The following is a 21,413-nucleotide window of genomic DNA, read 5'->3' as shown; positions in this document are numbered from 1 at the left end:
TAGTGCTGACCTTTATTCAAGGTCTTGTGTATCGGACTTGTGTTGCTTCTATGGAATGTCTATGATGTGTCAATCACCTTTGTGTTACTGTAACAAATACCCGAGATAAAGGTTCCACCACCTTCCTACAGTACCAAGCTGGGGACTGAACTTTTAACACATAGGCCTTTGCAGGACACTTACCCAAACCATAGCATTTGGTATGGATTTTTTTTTTTGTTTGTTTTTGCCTTTGTTTCACAAAAATAAAAGGGAAGCTTAGAGAGGTTAAGTAATTTGATAATGTCACTTAGCCAGTAAGCAACAGGCTCAGATTTGAATGTCTGACTCCCAGATAGTGCCACTTGCTATTCATTATACTACTTTTCTTTAGTGTTCATAATAAAAAAGAGCCAAAAACCAAGGGTTCCATCCTGTTATTTAGAATCCACTTTGGGATGTAGGGAAGTGAACTCAGATGTTTTGGAAAACTCAGGGGACAGACAGTGTTGTTAGGAACTGGCTTTTCTTTAACTGGGAAATTCAATTAACTAGAACACTCTATTCCCCATATGCTCCTATTAATTGCTGTTGCACTGAGTCACGGGGAAAGTGAGGGAATTGTTCCGGGAGAAGAGAATGAACAATGTAGTGTGATGGCCCCATGAATGTTGATGGTTAATATCCCCTGATTATATGGCTAAGATTGGGACTGATTCTTTGTGCTTGAAGTTATTATTGACTTTGAATCCAGATCAAATGCCTTACATGAGCTCTTCACATCAGAGTAATGGTGTTAGGGATGATGACTACGCCTCCTGGTGATTTGGGAGATGTTTTTGGTCATACTGGGCTGGTCAAATTTCTCATTTATTTCTCTTTTGGGTTGTAAGTCAATGGCTATTTAGTTTACCTTACATTATGTTGAAGAAATCTTTAGGTAATTATGACCTCTTTGTTTAAATAATTGCCTTCTCAAAAAAGGAAAGAAAGAAGGAAAAAAGTTCCAACACTGCTGAGCCGATTCTGCAACTGCACATTTTATGCTCTTTGGGTTGTTTTATAATGAGACTTTCCCTGGAAAAGAACAGTGGGAACAAAATCACTGCAAGGACATGCCCAGCGAAGAAGCCCAGTATGTGTTACCAAATCTGGAGATGCTCTAAGATGTAAGTTATCCAGCAGAGGGAAAGAGACACCTGTTGCTCTACCAGGTTAAACCTTTTGTCTTGAGGACAAAAGTGCCACCTAGTCAGACCACCTCTAATAGCTGATGTTACTCACCCACTTGCTATATGCTTGGCTCTGGACTAAGTACATTTATGGTCACCTCTTCCCTTTACATCTTCATAATAACCCTCTTGGATAGGCACTGTGTTGGATACCTCAAATCCTCTGGGCCCCACATCATGTTTCAGCTTCTGTTGCAGTGACTAGTTTCAGTCAACTTTGTGTAAATGCACCTAGAGGGACCCTCTGCTCGGCTGAAGTTGTTTACTTCTCATTTTCTGCCCTGTAGAGGAGTAAATGGTCCTGGAACAACTTGTGGCCAGTAAGAAAGGGAGCCAATGAATAAAGGCTTCTTTCTTTCATTCCCCAAGAAAACTCTTCTGAGATTTATTTTATAAATACCAATCACCTATAACCCTGGCAGCTTGATAGTGTCCTTCCTGGTTCCATTCCCTGTCCCTTAAGTCTGCTTCTTGGGATCATTTCCCAGATGAACACTTTGCAGGACAGACTTTATCTTAAGCTCTGCTCTGGGCTGTGGGACAGTAGTAGGAAATGCAGGCTAGACCGGTGTGACAGAGTCCCCTCTCCAAAATGAACACCCTTTGTTATGGTTTAGATATGAAGTGTCCCCTAATGACTCAGGTGTTGAAGACTTGGTTCTCAATGCAGCAATGTTCAGAGGTGGAGCTTTTGGAGAGTGATAGATCATGAGGGTTCTAACTTTATCCATGGATTAATCCTTTGATGGGTTCATAATTTAACGAATTTGATGCATTATTGGGATGTGGTGGAAGCATTAGGAGGTGGGGCCTGGTAGGGAGAAGTATGTTGCTGGGGTGTGTCTTAGAAGGTTATATCTTGCTCCTTGTCTTTCTGCTTCCTGGCTGCTACAAGGTAAGCAGCTTTCCTCTGTTACACCTTTCTGCCTTATCTCTGGTCCAAAGCAGTGGAGTCAACTGAATATGGATGGAAAACTCTGAACAGTTTCCCCCTTTAAATTGTTTTTCTCAGGTCTTTTGTGACAGTGATAAAAAGCTGACTTTACGTAACCTCGTTTATTGCTGCCACTGCAGGTCCCACTGGAGACTCCCCACTGCCTGGTTCCCAACAGGGAGGAGACATGGTGACTTATTTGCAGTGCATCCCGCAATGTTGGCCTTTATCCAAATGTTGCAGCAGCTAGCGTCATGGGGTGGGGCTGTGCAGAGTGACGGATTCACTAACAAGTCAAAGATTTGTATTAAACACCATCCTTGAGCTTCCTGTCCCAGTTCCAGTCCCGTGGTTCTATTATAGGTGGCTGTGTTAGATTGTAGCCCTGAATGGTTACCATAAAATCATGTTCTGATGTCCTCCACCTTTTCTTTTATTCCCACTATGGAAATTTTGGACAGATGCCTGGGTGGAGAGATTTTGAGAGTTGAGTGTACCAGGTCTGTGTTTTTATCTACATGGTCCTCAAAGTGAGCTTCAGGCTTTAGTCTGCTCTTCTTAGCTTAGTAGTTGGTTTCCCCACATCACAGATTAGGAATCTAAGGCTTGGAGAAGTTATGTAAAGAACTTGCTGAAAGTTGGGTACTAAGTGACGGAGCCAGTATCCCTCACCCTGGAACCTGTGTCAGAATCACTATGTAATACTGCTTTCTAGATGGCTTTCCTTGGTGTGTGTGTGTGTGTGTGTGTGTGTGTGTGTGTGTGTGTGTGTTGTGAGTCCTACTTCCAGGAATAAGAGTAGAAGGCAGTTGGGCTGAGACATGTCAGAAGGCAGCCTATCTCTGGAGATCCATGGATTCCTACTCTGAGAACTTTTTGAAGTCCCCTGTCCCTTCTACTTGTCTGTTGCAGACTAGAAATTGAGTGGAAATCCTTATCAGGAGAAAGGCATGTGCACTTGTCTTCAGGGACATGAGAGAGGAAGTACTTCCTTGGAGGCTGCAAGGATTGTGGGATAAGATGGAGAGGAAAATGGATGGGGTTGGCCTTGAAGTAGAGGGAGGAAGGCAGGGGAGGGTGTGGGACTGCATCTTCAAGGAACAGAGAACCTATAACTCTGGGCCTAAGCAGGAGCCCAGGCCACGGTTGGAATAACACCAGGGTGGGGCAGGCTGGCTTCATAAGTGTTGCCCCAGGCCTCATGCTTAGAAGGGCCCTGTGCTTGATTCCATGCTTTGGTGTTAGAGTCTTGAAATTCTTAATGATTTTTAATAAGGGACCCTACATTTTAATTTTGTACCAGACCTTACAAATTATATAGTTGGTACTGAGGCTGGATTGGATTTTCCTAACATCCTATTTACTCTGCTGTACGCACTGGTGATTCCTACTGGTGGGATCTCTAAAGTACAGATAGGGACTCTGTTTCATCAGTGGTCTGAAGCTAAAGGAGTTCTTGATGCAAATGCAAACTCTCTGTTATGGTTTGGATCTTAAATATCCCCCAAGAGCTAATGTGTTGAAGGATTGGTCCCCAGTGCAGCTGATCTCATGAATGCATCCACTTATGGATTCATTGCTTAATGGATTTTCAGGGAGATTTTTTTTTTTTAAATTTAATACAGGCAAGCTCTCTTTCTGCTTCCCAGTCTCTATAAAGTGAGCAGCTTTGCTCTTCCATGCCCTCCCCACCATGATGCTCTGCCTTACTACAGACCCAAAGTGATAGGGACAAGAAACCATGAATGGAAACTTCTAGAATCATGAGAGAAAATAAATCTTTCCTCCTTTTAAGTTGTTCACCTCTGGTATTTTGTCACAATAATGAAAAGTTGACTAATACTTTCTTTAAGTGGGGAGAGCTAAACTTTTTTAAAAGACTGAATGTAGCAATCTTTCTTATGAGGTCTTAATGCGTATATGGGGAAATTTCTAAACCATATCTAAAACTCAAGGTTGACAAAATGTTTTTTGGGGGGTAGGGGACATACAGTGTCGATTCAGGAAAACCATCTGGGTGCAAGGACTAAATGTAAGATTTGTATATTTTGAAATGTGAATTTCCCTGCTTTTCTGATCTCCCTTTAAGCCCACATAATTTAGATTAATTCTAAATGAATCTCTCCAAACTTCTTTCATTCAGATCCCTGGTTATTTTTTTGCATAATGGAGATAATTGAGAACTCTGAAGGGTTAAAGTGAAGGTTAAAAGATCCGATGTATGGGAAACACCAGTGGTATGCTGAACAGGGGCCAAGTCCTCAGCCAATGCTTATTTCCTTTCTCTGTTACAACATCAAATGTGCTTTGAGCTCCAAACGAATGGAAAGGTTCATGTATTTTTCAGGGTAATTTGGACAACACCTACTACTTAGGGGCAAAGAGGTTTCCAGTATGAATTACCAGGTCTGGCACTTCACATGATAATCCTGGTTTATTTAACACCTCCTTTGTGATCTTAAAGGCACAGCTTCGAATTTCAACTTTGTTCCTGCTGAGCAAGAGGTTTTCTAGGTTGTAAAATTCCTGGAGAGGCTCTGCAAAATTCCTGTAGAATCTGCAGTGTTACTTTTGTTACTTTCAAAAGATTCAATTACTTTAATTTAACCTACATGAGTACTGAGTTAAGGAAACCTATTCTGGAAATCCCTCTGTGTTATATTGGATATTACACTGAGGACTCTCAGAATGTGTGTGCATGTGTGTACACACATGGGTCAATTTTACTCTTATTATTTAGTCTAATATGCTATTATTTAGATGTTGCCAAAGGAAAAGAAAATAAATATAATAGATTGCATGTTTTTTCACAAGCCTATATTCTCTCTCTCTCTCTCTCTCTCTCTCTCTCTCTCTCTCTCTCTCTCTCTCTCTTTTGTTTTTGGTGGTACTGGGGATTTAAACCAGGGGTGCTCTACTACCGAGCCATAACCCCCAGCCCTTTTTCACTTGTTTTATTTTGATACAGGGTCTCACTAAGTTGCTGAGTCTGGCCTTGAACTTGTGATCCTCCTGTTTGAGCCTCCTAAGTGACTGGGATTATAGGTGTGAGTCAACGTGCCCAGCTTAAAAGCTTATATTCTTATAGGCATATTCTACTGTATTTCCTTTGGTATTTATAGTTTTCTCTGGCAGTAATAATTTATTATTAAACATCTAGATTATAACAAAACGGCTTCACTCTAATCAGCCTCAGTGGGTAGATGGAGGGAGAATTTTTGACTTATAAATTTTTCAGAGTTAAGCTTTAAAGTTTATCTAATTTCTCAGATAACACCAGGTTAGGATTTATGTTATAAGGATTTCAGATAAAAACCAAATCCAAACAGAGCAAAAAAGAAATTGTTCCAGTTTTCAAGTTTTTATTTTTACTTTACAAATTGTGCAGTAATCCATATCTTTTTTTTTGTCAGAGTAATAAAATGTACAAACTAGTAAAAAAGAAAAAAAATACTTCTAGTTTTTGCCTCATATGCTTGATATAGGTAATATTTTTGCCCATGTCGATTTTACTATAGACTGTTTTTATATCTTCTTTTTAATACCCACCAATATATCATTAACACAATTTCTTGTCAATTACTCTGTGTGTTTTCTTACAATACAATCATGACATTCATGTTAGCCTTAATTCTATATGGCTTTTTTTTTGGTGTTGCTGGGGATTGAACTTAGGGCCTTGTACATTCAAGGCAGGCACTGAGCTATATCCCTAGCCCTTCATATGATTGTTTATACCTACAATGGTTTGACTTGTGACATTTTTTTTTGACTTTTTGATGGTGTGAAAATGACATGAATTCAGTGGAAAGTGTCATTAGGATTTTGAAATTTGGCTTTTCCCTGAGCTAGTGATGTGCAGTATGACCCTCCCTCCAACGCTGGGCCATGGCAGTGAACCACAGCAGCGACCCAGGCTCTGCAGTATATTGTGCTGCTGAGCTGTGGTATTTGGCAGGCTAGGTTGGAATGCGTTTTTGATTTTTAATACTTTCAATTGAATATGGGTTCATCAGGTTATAATCTCACCAGAGTCGATAAGTATCTATAGCTGATAGACAGATGACTGTCACCTACCTCTTTTTCCTGGAGAGACAGGCCACTGGTAATCTATGGATAAGTTACCTTAAGGTCAAATGACCACTTCAGTTTAATCAGAATTATTTGAGGAAGAGGATGGACTGTAGGCAGAAAAGATCACCTTGATCTTTTTGATCACATGATCACATCTGCAAAGGCCCATACCCTAACCCATACCTTGTAGAGGGATATTAACTTTTTGCTTACCACATGTAGGAAATAATAACCCCCTATCCCCCTTTTGTCTTTAACTTTTTTTGTTTAATTAAATATATCATTAATTATAATATATAAATTGTCAACAGTTCCTTAATGATGATTATAAATATTCTATTTTGATAAAATAAATATAAAATTTCTCCATGATCTGCAATTGTTGTCCTTTATGAGTCTGAAAACAAATGCTCCTTTCATAGACATAAGAAAAGTTGTTTCCAAATTGATATGGATCCACATATTCACAATTAGAACATATGAATAACTGTATACATCCTGATGTGTAAATCCTTGAGAAAACATACAAAACATTCACTTTTAAATTGCAAAGTTCATGTATTTGCAAATTTGTTAAGGTAAGCAATATAAAATTGCTAGTTCAACCATCAAAGAACAATTCCATATTGTTGAACCTAAAGTATACTTCTTTTTTAAAAAAAAATTATTCATTTATTTTAATTAGGTATATATGACAGCAAGCAGGATGCAGTTTGATTCATTGTACACAATTGCAGCACACCTTTACATCACTATGGTTATACACAATGTAGCATCACACCATATGTGCAGTCATACATACCTAGAGTAATGTCCATCTGTCTTTAACTTTTTAATAGTGTTTAGTTGCATGCTCTTTCTCCTCCCTTTTTGGGATTTAAATGACACAGATGTTAGACTTCTGTTTAATAGTACTACAGGTTCTTGAGGTTCTTGTTGCTCATTCTTTTTCAGATTATTTTCTCTGTCATTCAGATTGCATAATTTCTGTATTTCTATTTTCAGGTACACATTCTTTATTTGATTATGTCCATTCTCCTGCTGAAGTCATCCATTGAGTTTTTTATTTTGGTTATTATATTCTTCAGTCTTAAATTTTCCATTTGGTTCTTTAGATCTTCCATTTAAAAATTTGTTTCAAGCATATTTGAAAATTTTCATCAAAGTATTTTTATGATTATTGCTTTAACATCCCTGTCAGATAATTCCAACAATTGTTTCATCTTGATGTTCATGTCTTCATTATTTTCATAGGTCTTTCTCCTAAGGCAACAAATTATGACTGGTTTGGCAGCTTAAAATAACAGAAATTTATTAAACATCATCATTAAACAAAATACATGTATGAAGATTTGAATTTGGTGCCAACATACCTTATATACAAACAGAGATATGAAAAAATGTGGTATATATGTGTATTAAGAATTGTAATGCAAAAAAAGAGTACATGTATAATGGCATAAATTGATGTGAATATACTTTATATACAGAGATACAAAAAATTGTGTTGTATATGTGCAATAAGGATTGTAATGCATTCCACTGTTATCATGTATTAAAAAAAATAACAGAATTTTTTCCCCTCACCATTCTGGAGGCAAGAATCTGAAATCAAGTTGACGGCAAGGCCATGTTCCCTCTGAAGGCTCAGGAAAGAATCTTCCTATCTCTTTCAATGACTTCAGTCATTCCTTGGCTTTTTGCTGCATAATTAAAATCTCTGTTATATTCAGGTGACTTTCTCCTTTGTTTATGTGCTTTCTTCTATCCCTTTAAGAATACTCATCATTGGAATTGGGGCCCACCAGGGTAATTCAGAATGATCTCATCTCAAGATCCTTAATCACATCTGCAAAGGCCCATTTTCAAATAAGGTCACATTCATAAGGTCTAGACATTAGGACATTGACATATCTCTTGGGGAGAGGGGGCACAACATTAAACCTAGAACAGTATCTGATGATTTTCTTTTCTTATTCAAGTTGAGATCTTCCTTGTTCTTGGTATGATGAGGGATTTTCAACTAAAATCTAGATCTTTTGTATATTATTTTACCATGTATATGTTTTAAGTGTATTCCCAAGGATTCATGTGTTAGAAGTTTGGTCCTCATGGTGGTAATAAGAGGGGGACATTGCCTCCTCATTTTCATGTGTAGTCATGGTCCAATTTACCTCTGGCCTTTGTTGGCACCCAGGGAGAGAGGCTCCTGGTTACTATTGGGTGAGGTGAGAGTTCCATGTCTCCACTAGGCCTCTCTGTTCTGCTTTGGCGGGGAGGGGAAGAGGTGCATGGTCATTGCTCCCTCCATGACCTCCAGTGGTATTGTGGGGAACAGCTCATTTTAGCTCACTTTCCATTAGGCCTCCTCTGATGTGACTGCAACACGTGGGCCTCGATTCCATCAGATCAGGATGGAGTCTAGCCTCTGCTCTGACATTGTGGGCAGGGATGGGGTTTTCTGTGGTGTTTGACGTGAGCATCGAGTGTTTGTCTTCCTGCCTCTTTTCCAGGTCCATTGACTGAGGAGAAAGTTTTGGTTTGGGCTCTTCTGTTTGCACTTATGATGTTTCTGGATTTCTGGATTCACCACCTTCTAGTCTGGGATTCACGAGGCAAAGCCAAACAGAACACAAAATCTAGGGACCTCAGGGTCCTCAGGTGCCTTGCCAGGCTGCTTGCTTTTCTCCATTTTCAGGGTCTTCTTGTTTTATATAATGCCCCAGAGTTTATAGCTATACTTTATGAGAGGAATAAGGAAACTAGTTTTCTATATGATATCATGTGCATTGACTTTCCTTTGGAGTATCTCTTCTTCTTTCTCCTCCCCCTCCTCCTTTTCCTCTTCTTCCATCTTTTTCTTCTTATTGTTATTTCACTTTTGGTGTTATGCTCCCCTTCTAGATTTCATTTTTTAAAAATGCTTTCACAGTTTCACCTTTTAGACTTCAATCTTTAAGCAAGTGTTTATCACAGTATGGCCCAGAGACCCTAGTTTCTGGGGTCCACCTGATGTTATTGAATTAGAATCTCTGGGAGTCTCTCTTTTTGCAAGCTCTCCAGATTATTAAGTATATGCCCAAATTGGAGATCCATGTTTATCCATTCAAAAAAACTTTTGATTTAAGTTATTAGGCAGGCCTCTTACCTATTTTTTCCCTAAGTGGTTAGACAATTGACTTAAAATCATTTATTAAATTATTCTCTTTTCTTCACTGATTCAAAATGCCGCCATGATAAAATATTAAATTTATACATAAATATAAATATTTGGATCTGTTTCCAGATGTTCCATTCTGCTTCATTGATCTGTCTGACCATGCTGGCGCCAGTAACTTACTCTTTTTAATTGCTGTAACTCTAGTCTGTGTAGACATCTGAATGTTGCCCTGCACCAGTCTCTAAAAGCCTCATAGGAAACCATCTGCCAGGAGAGAATTAGATGACTCATATGTGAAGATGCTTTGTAAATTGCAAACCTCTCTGGCCTCTCAACCCACCCCTGACACCAGCACTTCCTCAAACACTGATCTCATCCTGTCCCTTCCTGACTCCAGAGCCTTACTCATAAGATGGAACCCATTCTCCTGGCATTCAAAGCCTTCCCACCCTAACCTGGTCTCCGTCTACCTTTGCAAAATGACCTCGCTTGCCTTAAATCAAGTCATCTTCCTTAATTACCCACTATCTGGCTTCCTGCCACATTTCTTACATTTGTTTTTCTTATTCTTCCTGCCTTGAGGTGCATTCCTTAAAATTGCTTACCATCCTCCAAGGCCAAACTCCTCCCAGAAAGCTTTTAATCTGAACTTTTCATTTTCCTCCCCTCCCCTTGTGCTCACAATGCTCACTTTACACTTAGCGTACATTGGTCTCCCACAGCTCTCCTAGGATGCAGTTACTTTTATTATTTATGCTGTCTAGAGTGTATATCTCATTTTACTGGACGGGGCTGGACTATTCTTACATACAGAGGCTTTGTCTCCCTTCTTCTTTTGTATGCAATTGTGTTTCTCCTAGTAAAGGATGTTATACACAGTAAACATCCACTGGGTACATATTGACTGGCTTAAATAAAGGAAGGGTAATGTTAGATCTCAGTGAACCTCCATGCTTGATTTCTGTTGCTTGGATCAATCAGAGGATTGGTCACTATCTCATCTACTTTTTGGTATGTATAGGGTTCAGAGCAGTTAGAGGTAAGCCCTGTGTTATGAGACAACTACTTTATATTAATTTGCTAGACACTGATCCCATGGGACATAATGGTCCCATGCAGAGATAAGTCAACCTAGAAATTTCTTTAGATTTTTGCAAAAATCTCTTTGTGATTCAGAATGATCTCTGTTGGACAGAAAAGTTTTAGAGATGCTCTGGTTGTCTGCCCTGATCATTCCCTCTGAGGGAATTTACCTACATTTAGCCCTGATGCTTCAGCAGCCCTAGCTTTGACCACTTGATCCAGTTCCTCCCTGGCCACATCTGGTTGGGCCAATCAAAGGGTGCACAGTGATGAGCTGAACCAATCAGTTCTGGCTCTGGCAATTAAGAAACCCAGAAGCCGGTTGCCAGTTGGACCTGGGTTCTGCAGCTGAAAGTTCCTACAAGCAGAATAAGGTCAGAGAGCCTGTGTTGACCAAGAGAAACTCAAGCACTGCGGAGGCAGAGAGAGAGGAACCTGAGAGAGAGCATGAATGACGCAGGGGGATGCAAGAATGTCTCTTCCTGGAGCTATGTTGATTCCAGAAATACTCTCTATTCAAACTCTCTTGAGCTACCCTCAAGTCCCCTAGCCTGGGTCTTCTCTATTTCTGTCCTTGACTGTTCACGAGATCATTTCAGCTTAAGAATAAATTTGGCTTCTTGACCAAACTGGAGAGAATGGGGGCATCTCTGCTCCTTTCAACCAAATTAGCCTGGATGAAGTAAATGGTGGTTGGGCAAATGCTTATCAGATGTTTTTCTGTTTGGAGAATGTACATCGAATTGTAGTATGAGTCACAAAAGTCACAATAGCCAGATGTACTTTTTAAGAATATTGCTCTCAAGATTTTAAGCTTTTAAAACTTTTTTTTTCCATGAAAAATTTCAAACATACAGAAAAGTACAAAGAATAGTAGAATCCACCCATCAATCTACCACCCAGATTTAAGTTCCTAACATTTTACTATATTGGCTTCATCTCTCTTTCTTTACAGATTTTATATTTCCCCTAAGATTTCATCATGCATCTCTAAAAGAAGATTTTTTTCCCTATATAACCACAATGTCATTGTTACATATAATAACTGGCTATTTTCTTAGTATTGTTAATATCCTGCCCATATTGAAATAATGCCAAATTTACAGATATTTCTTTTCAAGCCAAGATACAAAGATGACACTGCCTTGGATTGTTAAAGTTATGTTCTTCAGGTCTCTCTTATTCTAAAACAGTATTTTCTTCTTGCTTTTTTTTTTTAAATTTTTTTAAATGAATTTAGGCCAGGTGTCTAATAGAATATGCCACAAATTCTAGATTCGTCTGATGGTATAGTTTGTCTTGTTTCTCCCATCTCTGTGGTTTCTATTCAGTGCAAGTTAGATTAAAGCATGTTAGACATTTTTTTTTAAGGTCTCTAACATTAGACATTTTGGGTGCTAGTAGCTTGCAAATGGCCTGCTTTGAGGAATGGCAGGGGACATGTGATGGCTGGCTTACTGTCCTGATATTTTTGTGCCACATTGGTTACTCTGTCCAAGACAGTGACTTAGGCCTCTCCATTGTAAAGGAAGATGGCCTGTCTTGTGATTAGCAAATAAGCTCTGAGTACTATATCTAGTTTTCCATTAACCTTTTACCCAATGATTTTCTAGAATGGATGAACTTTCTCACCAACTGATATTTTCTAACAACAGAGTGGTTATAGGGGAAAGAAGGGGACATGAGGTCTCCTTTGCGGGATGTTACTTCTGCATGTTACTATTATTATGGATATGCTTATTATTATTTGTGGCAGCCTAACTATCCCAAAATACAGTGACTTTAAATAACAATTATTTTATTCCCTTGGTTTCTGAGGGTCAGGGATTTGGAAAGGGCATGGATGCGCGCTCCTAACTTGGAGTCACTCATTTGGTTGTTGTCACATGGCACCGAAGCTAGAATATAGGACGCTAGACTATTGGAGGCTGGCCAAGAGTTTCTCTCTTTGTGTCATCTCAGGGCCTCTCTGCGCACGGGTGGTAGGACTTGTTTACATGGCGGCTGCTCTGATCCGAATGTTTGTGCCCTTCTCCCCCATTTGTTTTGTTGACATCCTAAACTCTCAAGGTGAGGGAATTAGGAGGTGGGGACTTCGGGAGGTGATTAGGTCATGACAGTGGAGCCTTCACAAGTGGGGTCAGTGGTCTTAAAAGAGGAAGCCTCAGAGAGCTTGCCCTAGAGTTTCCACTATGTGGGACACGATGAAAAGGCACCATATCTGAATCAGAAAGGGGGCCCTCCCCACATTCTGAATCTGTGGGTGCCTGGATCTTGGGCTTCCTGCCTTCGGTTCTGTGAGAAACGAATTCCTATTGTTTACAAGCCACTCTGTTCATGGAACTTGGTTTACAGCAGCTTGGATGGTCTCAGGCCCAGAGTTCCTGCATTTTCCCAGTGAGCCAGGTGCAAATGCCATTGCCCTTTGGGACCTTGCTTTGTAAGTCATGTAACATCATTAGCATGGTGCTCTGTTGGTGGGCCAGTCACAAAAGCTGCCCCACATTCAAAGGGAAAGTTTTATGTCCCACTTCTCAGTGGTGGCGGTGTAAAACATTTGTGGACGTGTTTTAAAATAAGGTAATATTATTTTTATGTAGTAAACCTATATATATATATTACTTTTTACTGATAGTTGCCTTTTTACAGAAAAGGATCTGATTAGTTGGTCAATGAGAAAATAAGCGGAACAATTAAAAATAAGCTGGAAGTGAGAAACCACAAAAGGACCAAAGAAACAGATGTGCCAGACACCTAGGTGGATTGTACTTCCTTTTATTAAGCACCATCTTCACTTCCTGGTAGCAAAGTGTGCACAACTTTGATGTCGGTAGCTCCTGTCTTTGGATAAGAGGAAGATTACAAGTTTATTTAGAGAGTCATTTTGTTTTTCCCCTGGATGCTGAATTTTAAACTTTTGGAGTGGATGACCTTTCATCAGGGCCGCTGAGAAATAGATTTGTTAATGTCTGGCTTTGGTTGTTCAGAAAGAAATGCTCTTTAAGCCAACACTCGCAACATCATTTCTCCATGAAAATAGAGATAGAAAGACCAATATCACCTTTTAACTCATTTCGGCGAGGGGAACTAAACTGTGACGTGTGCATGTTGTCTTCTGCAGGTCTAATCCTTAAATTTATGTGGTCTGGTTTAGGGAACCAGACCATGATTTAGGGAACAGCAATGATTTTTCAACTCTGGCTGCACATTAAAATCACAGGGTACCTCTTACAAACCTCATGCCTGGGTGTTTCTCAGACTAATTAAATAAAATCTCTGGCAGTAGTATGTGGGTATCAGTTTTCCTCCTCCCTCTCTTCTTTTCTTCCATCTTTCTCTCTATGCCATTCCTATGTGTAATCAGAGTCAGGTATTGTATTGTCTTTGTGCAGGGCCTGGTACACCTCTTCTGAAAAGTGCTGTATAATAGACATTTCCATTTTTGTGGCCATACTATTTCTGTTGAGACTGGTTGATATTGCCGTGGCAGAAGAACAACAGTCATATACAATATGTTGATGAGTGATCATGGCTGTGTTCCCATAAAACTTTATTTACAAAAGCAGGCACAGTTGGATTGAGCCTGTGGCCCCCTTTGCTGGAAATATACCCCTGATTTAGGGAACCAGTTAGTTTACAGTTCTCTTCAATAGCTGCATACTCCAGAAGCCCAGATGTGCAGCTGAGAAGAAAGGGAACACTTTTATGATTATTGTGGCTGATATGGGCATTTTGAATGACAATTTAAATTGTTATTTATTGTCTCTTTTTAAAAAGAAGTAGGTTAACTCACAAGCTTATGTATTGGTTCACATAGGTACCCCCAACTTTTTAGCTCTTCTCCCTTGCAAGCTTCTGTCTTGACCACACAAGGTTAGGAGTGGCCTTAGGTATCTTTTCCTTTCCCTCCCCTCTAGAAGGGCTGTACTTGCCTGACTTTGTTAAAGCAGGTACCAGGAGGCCAGGTACAGAGTTCAGGCCTGGAAGTCCCTATCTAGAAGTCATCTCACTGTTCCTCTGTGCCTCCCTGACTCTGCATTTTCAAAGCCAACTCCCACTTTGCAACTTCTTTGAGCACCAACGTGTTCACTGACCTAATTCTCTTTTCCATTACTGCCATGGATCCTGGACCTTGGCCTGGCCTTGATTTGTTTGCTAATCACTTTAAATGATTTGAAGTGGGACAATGCATTGTTGTGCATCTTCCACCTGGCCTTTAATAACAGTCACCTGTCATTTTCCCTGTCAGCAATGTTCCCTCCAGACCCAAATACAAAGCTCCCTCAGTTCTTTAAAACTCCTAAACTTCTGCTTGTTAAGGCTGGACAATCTTCTCCTACCCCCAACCCTTTCCCAAATTCTCCTCCCTTGGGCTCAGTAGAGCTATCTTCTTCTGGCCCTGTTCACAGGCCTCTCTCTAGTCTCTTAGCATGTGTGTGTGTGTGTGTGTGTGTGTGTGTGTGTGTGTGTGTGTTGCTGGGGACGGAACCCAAGGCCTTGTGCATGTGAGGCAAGCACTGTACCAACTGAGCTCTAGCCCCCGCCCCCTTAGCATTTTTTCAAAGAGAATCCACATTGTGTTACTGTCAGTGCTGGCTTAGTCTGGGCTGGTTTCCATCTGTGTAATCTTTTGCGTAATCTCATCTGCTCTCACAATTGTGAATTCCAAAAATACACAGCTTTTTTTGTTTCTGCCTGGTAATATTGCATCTACCCACTAGCTAAAATTGTCCATTTAAAATTCTTGTCATATGTCAAAGAATTTAGCAAAGACTAACTTATTTGTATTCTGAATGCATTTATTAAATAACAGACTGAATTAATCAGCCTTCTTTGCCCTTATGACTTTCTTCTCTAAATTATTTTATGTGGATTAGTTTGTAGTTGTATGAGGTATAAAAATTATTAAATGAAAAAGTATGGAAATTTGGGAGATCTTGATTATTTTTGGTCTTAATTACTGAGTTCAGTGTCTACACGGTTTGATTCTGAAATGATTCCTATAAGGCAAACATCATAATCCTTGTATTTAAACAAAAAGACTAACTAAAACAAAACAAATATAATTTCTTACCTGTTAAGCCAGCTTAATTATTAAAATAACTGTTTTCTGTCTTGGTAATATTTTGGCAACACTGGTAGCAGTGTAAATTGAAATACCTTTTATAGGAAGCCATTTGGCAACATTCAAGGGAATGTTTTTACAATATAGGCACAAGGTGTATCATACAGTGTTTGAATATACTAAAAATGTACTTAAAAGAAAAATAAGGTGTTTGGATGCACAGATAGGGAGGCATGATGTCAGACATTGTAGAATTGGCCTGCTTCAAAGACTGAATTTAAATTTTCTGTGTGTTTGGAGGTGGGACTTTGTGAACATTAAAAGAAGGACCTTTGAATTTAACTTTGAGATTTTTACTAGATATGTACTTTAGATTAGAAGACTCTTTTTCTGAATGTTCTGGTTATTACATCTTTCCACCCAAACCTTCTACTGGAGAAGAGCAAGAAGGGAGAGGCAAAGCTATGTAACCAGCAGGGCTGAGGGTCTCTGTGGTCAGGGTAGCTGGTCACTGATCTGTCAGTAAATTTTTCCTATAAGAGAAGGGGGAAACCTAAAGACTGCCCATGGTGAAGGCATCTAAAGCCTGGTGAGCCACCTCCAGGCCTGCCCCTGCCTAGCTGGCCTCAGGGCTCTACATAGAGCCACGTATTTGCTACACTTGATCTTTTCTGGCATTAACCAAGTCAAACCTGGTCTGGAGATTGGAATGTTTCCGCAGTCAGGTGCCAGTGTTTTACCTGGGAACAGACAAAAAACACCAGGCTTGGCGCAGCCTTTTGGGAGCTGCTCTGAGTTCATTGAGTTTTGTGAGTTGACTGAATTTTGCACACATTAGAAGCAGGAAAAAACTCTGCACACTTTGTCTCTGACAAAGAAACTAGTCTCTAGATATGAGGCTGTGAAACAAGGGTTTCTTTGAGTTGCCACCAAAACTGTGATTCAATTGACTATTACAGTGAAACAAAATGATCCCCAAATAAAGGCTTAAAATAACAATGATGTATGACTTTGACATTCAGGGCATGGGTAGCTGTGGTCCTTCTGCTCTGCACGTTGTTGACTGGGCTGTTCAAGAAGCTAGTAGCTTAGCTGGGGTTGAGCATCTAGGATGGCCATTCATGCTCCAGGACTTTTCTCCAATGAGCTCCAGCAATTCTGTGGTCTAGTCTGAACTTTGAGAGTAGAAAAACAGAAGCTGTCAGGTCTTTTAGGCCTGGCCTGGAACTGTCACAGAGCTGACATTTTTATTGGACAAAATAAGTCACAAGATCAACTCAGATTCAAGGGCAGAGGATGTGGCTGCCAGCTCTCAATGGGGGTGAGGATAGTCTCTTGGAGAGTTCCAAGAAGTGATAGAATTTTGCTTTTCTTCTAAGAACATATCTTAAATTATGCATATCCTATTAATCACTAAAGAGTTAATGTTATCTAAGTAAATGAAACGATGAACATAAAGCATTTTTAAAAATGGCCAACCAACCACAAGAAATTGAGTTCTGTCTTGAAGGAAAATAATTGGAATGTTGCTAGAAAATGTTAAAATTTTGGGGTCCTTATTTAACATATGAGGAAACTGAGGCTCCTATAAATACTTAACTTCATTATTTCTAAAGTTTTACCTCATTAAGTCTTTGTTTACCACTTTGATATAGAAAGGACTAGAAATACCTCATTACTCCAAACTGACTATTTTCTCTCAATCTTCTGATCATGTGCAGAAATGATCTGAGGCTCGTAGTTGTTCCTGAAGAAAATCTAACTCATTGATTTTCTTTTTCATAACCAAGAGTTATGCCATAACCCAGCGCCTTTGACATTATTGACATTTTGGACTGTATGATTCCTTGTTGTGGGAGCTTATACTGTGAGTTGTAGGATATTTAGCAGTATCCCTGTCCTCAGCCTACTAGATGTTTGTAGTAGCCCCAATCCCTACGCAATTATGATGTCCACAGATGTCACCAGACATTGCCAAATATTCCCATTGACACCCACTGCCATAATCAAAGACAATAACATGGCTCTGATTGTAGTTCCCGAACTATCTACAAATAAGAACTATTTTCTAAGACAAAACCAGGATATAAGTCTGATCAAGTATTCTTTCCACCCCAATATAGGTTCAAAAAATTTTTTTTAGTTACAAATTAAATGTATAAAGTTAATATCACATTTAGTTACATGCACCCTACAGATAAATCTTAACAAAAACCATCACTTCCATTCTAATTGTTTCAGAAAATTGAAAGCATTATGGTTCATAGGATTTTTCTTTCAAACATCAACTCGTGACAGTTGGCCAATGTCAGTTATCTTTTCACCTTGCTTGCCCTGGATGGACCCGACTGGACAGGTGATGTTAAGTAACGGCATGTTCATAAAACACAAAACACAGCAGAGACTTGGCAGGATGTCTGGTTGATTTGAAACAAGTAGACCAGAACATATTCAGTATGAAAACACTTCCTGATTCAAGTATTATTCAGACTGACTTTCTACACTAATCAAATTGTTTAAAGTATTCATTTCACTTGGTATTGTGTCAAACCAGCTGAAATGTCTGATAAATTATTCTTTTCTAGTTGTTTATGAACTCCAAGTGTATGTATTACAAAACCAAATTTGATCTGACAGTTTCCATCTCTCTTTCCCATGTGAATGATAATGTGGATGGAACTATAGAAGCAACACTAACAATGAAATTAAATAATTTCAGGGTTTCTTGCTTAAGAAATCTAGGTAGTACCAGAAAGTGCCTGGAGTGGCAAAGCCGAGTGTACCCAAATGGTTCATGTGAGTCTCAATTGTTCAATAATGGTTAAAAGCCAGTCAACTCATATTTATTTCTCCTTCCATTTCGTAAGCAGACCTGCAAACACCTTGCAAATAAATCTCCATAGCTTCCTCATATATAAACATGTGCTTAAATTCATTCCTTTACTTGCATTTCTGACCCAACATAAATACCTGCAATATCCCAATATGCTTGTTCTAATCATTTGGAAAGCTGTCTGATGGTTTTCCCTCTGGCATTTTGAGTAACTACTAGCTAAAGATGCTAAATAACTCTCAGGTCTGTGCAAGTTAATATGTCTGCTTAGCTCCTAATAAAATACAGCTGAAATCACAACTAGAAGATATTACCTGTCATCTGACATGAACTTGACTGTGATAGTGAAATGTTGCCTGTCTCATCCTTAAATTTTGGAGAGCCATGTTGCATAATTTTGGCAGTCTGGTTTCCCTTAACTTTTTAAAAAAACTATATATGATTTTAAAATTGTTTTGCCCAGTAATGTGAAATAAAGACTTGGTATGGTGGAAGTGAATTTGGTGACATAAGTACACTTAAGTATTTATCATTTTGATAACTTGCCTTCCCTCCAGTTCTCTCCCTCCCTTCCTTCCCACCCCTACTGTGAGATTTGATGCCGAGCATCTGTCTTGCTCTTCCTAACTCTGCCCCACATCTGGTTTTGAATTACCTTTAATTATACCCTCAAGGAGCCCAATTTTCTCTGCAGAAGAATTGTCCTACAGAGTTCCATAGTTCCATAAAGATTGAGCCCATTAATTTCTCTGTTGATTTTAATTTCTCCTGAGTATAAGATTTTTGGCAAAAGTGTAAAATTTTACTGAGAGACCAAAAAGATGAAGAAACAGCATTCCAGATCAGAAATAATTTAAATAAAGAGACATTGTGAACAGTAAGGACATTTGGTTCTCTAAGCAGAATGTTATTAGCACAGCTACATAAGATAGTACAAAACTCAGGTTCCAAAAGAAATTTAATAAGAAGGTCCTTTTGATTCACTTTCTATTAGACTTTTCTGGAAGGAAGATGGGTTCGATATAGGGACTCCCTACCTTTGTTTCCCTGAGGACTGTTTTCAATTCAGGGTCACAAAGTTAAGATGTTTTAGAGAAATGAATTGCTGATCCATTTTGGATGGCTTGTAAAGATGGAAAAGGTTTCTTCTTTGAAACCACCTCCAGTTCCAGCCTTGTATGACTGCCTAATATTTTCACTCCAAATGGCCAATGAAAGACTGACATTGTTTAAGATTAATAGACTCAAAGGAATGTCTTACCCCAGTGTGCTGCATAGGGTAAGTATTGAATAAATATCAAATATCAACCTAGCATTGAGCTTGAATTGCTTGGTGAGATCACTTTAGGGTGCTAACTACACTGCTACATTGTTCTTTTCACATTTAAGATTGGGGGTGTTTTAATATCACAAGATATTACATTGTAGGGAATCCTTGACATCTAGAGGGTCCTGTCTGCAGATCCATGTGTTCAGTTTCATGTATTCAGGCATTAAATAATAATTAAATAAGGCACCCAGGACACTAAGTAGTATGAGACTTGGGAAGAGTGAATGGGAGGGCTGTAGGATATTTCCTCAATTTATGAAAGAATTCTCCCATCTTACAGAGCATGAATTTTCAATAGGGGAAATACTGTCCCTAAGAAAGTTAAAATTGGTTCTTAGGGGATTCAAAATTTAAATACTATAATAGTCTTCCCTGATCATCCCACCAGAAAACTCAATGCTACCTGACAAAATCATATCCTTTAGTACTTACTTTTTCTCCTTGGGAAGAAATTTATTATAAAGTTAAAATTATTTATTATTTAACTTTAATTCATTATGTTTTTTTTCTCCTTAGGGAGACAATAATAGGAAAAAAAAAAGTGCTAAGAAACCTTGTTCTAGAGAATGCATCTCTTTTGTGGCTCCAACAACTACCCATGTTAAACAGATGTGTATTCTTTTATTATCTTCCTCAGGTAAAGCAAATACTTTAAAAAAATGTTCTCCATGGTAGCTTTCTTAAGAATTATTGGAAAATAATTGGGAAAGGATCTGGGGACTTGGATGCTGGGGACAGACAACTAAACATAGCATCTGCCTCAACTCTTCTCCTACCACCTTGCCCTAATTCCCACCATGTAACCCCAAGTCTTCTTTCTCAGGGGCAGCTTTCTCCAAATGGACAACAAGGGTAGGACTTTGGAAAAGTCAACAAGTCTTAATTTGGACCAACTGTAACTACACACACACACCACACACACACACACACACACACACACACACACACACACGTGCTTGACATTGGAAAAAATATGCCAAGAACTTCAGTAATCCTTTGGGGTCCAACATAACCTCATCTAACTCCATATAAGTATCTACTCCTGCCTGGTCCCCCATACCCAATGAAGGCTAAGTTGACTTATTGGAGTTATTCAGCAAGAAACTGAAGCCTTTGGATTTTATCTCCTCTTTATAAAAAAATTCACAAGAATGTTGGCCAAAATAGACCTAGTGACTTACCCATGATTACACAGCAAATAGTAGGGTCAGAATAATTCCTTCTTTAATAGCACATATCAGGAGGCTAGTTCTTGAGGGCAGAATCTGTGCGTATTGCTTACCTTCATGTTTCCACACCCATCGATATTTGTTAAATAGAGAGATTTCTTTGAGCCTGGGGCTATCAGGTCACCAACACAATGCATGAAAAATGTAGGGCCATTTATCTGCCTCATAGTTCCTTTTACATTCCTAGCTCCCTCCCCCAGTTTAAGAGGTGAACACCATAGCTGTGACAATGTCTTTAAGCACAAAGCTTACTTCTCGGGGGTCTGCCATGGAGTTCAAGGAGAGGTTATCTTCCAGGTTATTCTGCATTTCAAACTTATTAAGTGTGGTTGGTATTCAAAGACAAGGCTTTCTCACTATTAAAGTCTCTTGGATCAGGAACCTTAAATTGTGCACAGAGCTCAAAAACACTCTCATTTTGCTTTCAACAAAGTTTACACACAAATGTCCTTGCTTTGCTCTGAATGTTTGTGTGCCTCCCAAATTCATACACT

Source organism: Ictidomys tridecemlineatus, chromosome 13 (genome assembly GCF_052094955.1).
Source record: "Ictidomys tridecemlineatus isolate mIctTri1 chromosome 13, mIctTri1.hap1, whole genome shotgun sequence".
In the NCBI taxonomy this organism is placed as follows: Eukaryota; Metazoa; Chordata; class Mammalia; order Rodentia; family Sciuridae; genus Ictidomys; species Ictidomys tridecemlineatus.
This window is presented reverse-complemented; position numbering follows the sequence as displayed.